Source organism: Odontomachus brunneus, unplaced genomic scaffold (genome assembly GCF_010583005.1).
Source record: "Odontomachus brunneus isolate Ranch 3 - 2012 unplaced genomic scaffold, Obru_v1 Obru_scaffold_207, whole genome shotgun sequence".
Classification (NCBI taxonomy): domain Eukaryota; kingdom Metazoa; phylum Arthropoda; class Insecta; order Hymenoptera; family Formicidae; genus Odontomachus; species Odontomachus brunneus.
This window is the reverse complement of record NW_022639657.1, coordinates 551,730-555,653: the sequence shown is the minus strand read 5'-3', so window position 1 is coordinate 555,653 and position 3,924 is coordinate 551,730.

Below are 3,924 nucleotides of genomic sequence, written 5' to 3'. Positions count from 1 at the left end.
CTCAAAGTCTCTTCTCGTAGTAGAGACCCGCGGGGGCGAGAGATTTCCTGATCTCTTCCGTTCTCCGCCGCGTATAGGGTTTCGTCGCGTTGCCCGGTGGCCATTTCGTCAAATAGATCGAATACACTACTATCGTAAGAAGTTAAGGAGAAATCTCCTCTTTGCGAGACGTCGCTAATGGTACTGTGTGAGGGTAAATATGCGCGGCGTCTTGTACGTCGGGTGTCGTTTGTAACTTGTACGTCCGGTAGTACGCTATGGTCTATTTCTCCGAAAGGGAATTCACGTTCGACGATTACGTGCTCTGGAGATTCGCGTTCGGTTTCATCCGAGTCTAATACACGACGCACAAGCTCTAATGTTTCACGCACGTCATCTATAGCTTCGGCAATTGTCTTGTTAGGATTCGAAAGGTGTTCGATAGTTAATCGCGCTGGGGCACTATGTAGCCACGATTGATTTGATATAGGTCGGTTAGGAGTACCGCTTTCGCTCGACATTCACGCCTTTACGTGTTCGCTCGCATAAACCTAATAGCTTAGGTTACAATAGTTTCTCGACTTACAATAACATTGTCACGGCTCTTTTGTAGCTCATCGTGTTTTGGTTGAGTCGGCAAGTCGTTGCTCGTTACTGGGTCAGTGGCGTTGGGCAGGTCGCGGTCGCCGCTGGTGCATTCGCCGTAGGCTCCGGTGTCGCTGACAACGTAGTATCGTAGGCCGTAGCTCCGACGGTCGCCTTGATTACGCTGCTGCTCGTCTTTCACCGATTACCGCTGTCCTCTGCCGTCTCCGTCGCCTTGTAGTCCCAGTGTGTTGTCTCGGAGGGCTCTCAATGACTTTTTTAGCTCTGTCCAAATTTTTTCTTCTTTTTTTTTGTAGACTTGTCGTCTAATGTATTTACGGAGTAGTTGTTTCTTCTCGGTCTTGTAGTTTCTCGCTCCTTTTTGAGATACCCGGTAGCGTTTTTTTCAGTAGACGTATCTCCGACGTCCACTAGTTAGCTCCGATGATTTCTCTTTTAAATTTTTTCTTTCTTCGTCACTTACACCACCCTTTTTTTACCCGTAATTCACTTTCTGTTCACAGGTAGTTCCTGACCCGGCGGACACCGATCCCACCACTGCCACCAAATTGTCGTGCCCGTGTTGCCGGGACACGAGAAGAGTTCGAGATCGGTGATGCGGGCGCGGCAAGGTGTGTGGCGGTGGATGCGAGATGTATTCAATGATAGTACTATCTTGAGTAGTTTTAAATATAAAAGGTTTATTTGATAAGTACACTTGCACGTATTTAATTATTACTCCCGTTCTTATTAGTAATGTGCGAACCGCGCGTTGGTCGCGTATGTCGCGGCGAGAGACCGAGGTGTTAAGTCTAGCGTGGGCGGTCTTTCTCCGCTCTTTTATAATATTGTTTTGGGCTTGTCGGAGAGGGTGCCTGGCGACAAGAACATTACCTTATTTGGTAATGGTTCGATGCGTTTGGACTTGAGGTCCTAAATGCGGAATGTGCAAGGTGGAGATTATCACAGCACTTGCACATCCGCTTCCTTGTCGTGGCGCATTCGAAACGAGATTTCTCGAGAAGTGTTTCGAAGCGCTGATATTATTCGCGATTATAACAACTTAACTTCAACCTATTTTCAGTTCCAAGGAGAGTTTTTCGAACAAACCTCTGGAGCGGCGATGGAATCTCCTATATCTCCTATCATTGCAAACATCTTTATGGAACACTTTGAGAATAAAGTTTTGAGGAACGCACCACTGAAACCATCCACATGGTTTCGGTATGTGGACGATACTTTCGTAATTTGGAATCATGGCAGGGAAACTCTTTCTCAGTTTCTCGGGTTTCTCAATTCACAACATCCCAGTATTCAGTTCACAGTGGAAGTGGAACAAAATAATCAAATACCCTTCCTGGATGTGCTAGTCCAAAAGAACCAAGATGGCACCTTAGATCCCCAGGTCTACCGAAAACCAACACACACGGCCGATATCTGCATGCAACCTCTCATCATCATCCCTCGCAAAAGAATTCTGTCATAAGTTCATTGGTTTACAGAGCGCTCACAATTTCGGAACCATCTTCTCTGAATGGAGAACTAGAACACCTCAGTACAGCCTGAACCAAAAATGGATACAACAGCAAAAACATCTCGCAAATAATAAAAAACCAGAAGAACAGAATTGTCAGTCCTAAAAACACTGACACACTAGATGAAGAGAGAGAAAAGAGAAAAACGGCTGTCCTTCCATATCTCCAGGGCATAACAGAATCTATCAGCAGGATTTTGGGTAAAAACAAAATCAAAGTAATCTTCAAACCCCATAGGAAGCTCTCCCATTTACTTCCAAATCCGAAGGATCAGAAATCATGCCTAGGAACATCAGGTGTATATAAGATCCCTTGCTCTTGTGGTAAAGTTTATATAGGAGAAACCGGGAGGAAGATCAGTGGCCTCCCGGGTGGGCAGCTGCGCCCGGGAGTAGTAAGATCCTCGGTGAATACTTCACCGAGGATCCACAGCGGGGGCAGGGCGGGCTCCTGAGGCTCCGTTGAGCCAAACCGCCATAGGGGGCGGCCCGAAAAGCCGCCCGGGTTGGGGGGCCGCCGTCATGCCCCCCATCTTAAATATGATGGATAAAATAAAAGTAACGACTTGCGGCAGGTCGGAGGTGTCGCGCCGGCATGGGGGGGCTATGGTACCAGGCCCCCCCTTGTCGTCAACAGACGATGGGCCAGAGAAAGCCGGCGCGTCTACGGCGGGCGCGCCGTTGGATTTTACGACCGCCGATGGAAAGGGGGAATCAAGGAGAAAGGAAGGGGAAAGTGAGGAAGGAGGGGGAAAAAGAAGGAAGATAGAGGAAGAGCAGGAAGGGACTGGGACAGGGTTAAAGGAAAAGGTAGGGGAAGAGGAAAAGGGGATGGACGTGGAAGAGAAGGAGGGGTGGCCGGATCCCCACAGGATGAATAAGAACCGGGAGTTTGTGCTCACACGGCTTCATTATCTTAAGCAAAGTGCTGGGCACATCGGCGATATAGTAGGAAAAAGCAAGAGGATGAGTGGGGTGGAAAAGGGAAATATCACGAAAAGCAAAGAAGAAATGGTAAGATATGGGGAGGAAATAGCAAAGGTATTTAGAATGAGAACAGAAGCACTAGAGGGAGCGTTAAGAGAAAGGAACGAGCTATTGGACAGGTATGAAAATGACGATGTAGAATTAGTATTGGAACTGGATAGACACAGAAGGGTAATACGTAAGCTGGAAACGGAAAAGGAATCGTGGGCACAGGAAAGGAGAGTATTAATGAAGGAAATGAAAGAAAAGGAAAAGAAAATAAAAGAGATGGGGGACAGAAAGAGGGAGACGGCGGATCGGTCGGTGTCTCCGTTCCCGGAGGCACGGCCCGACGTCAGGGATCGGGCGACGTCGCCGCTGCGCGAGAGGGTACCCGGGTGGTGGAGAGAGGCGCCGGCGACCGGGAGGCCGCCGGCTGCGGCGGAAGGAGGGACTGCGCCCTCCCCGCCCGCCGTGGCTCCCCCGGGAGATGGGGGGTGGGTTGTGGCGGGCGGTGGGGTTGCGAAAAGGAGGGAAAGAGGTCCCAAGAGGGACGATGGAAGGACGCGCGCTCCGGGGCGTCCGGCGGTGCCGGGAGCGCTGCCGGTGATGCCGACGACAGCGGCGGTGTCGGTCCGCCTTGAGCCGGGGGGCCTCTCGTATGCGGAGGCCCTCCGAAAAGCGAGGGCCGACATAGCCCCGGGCGCGGGTGGGGTCCGGCCCGCCTTCGTTAGGAGGGCCGCGAACGGCGGCCTCCTGTTTGGGCTGGCCGGGCCCGGGAAAGAGGGGGAGGCGGACGCCCTGGCCGCCAAGCTCAGGGCGTCGCTCCCGGGGGCCGTGATCACACGGCCCGTAAGGAT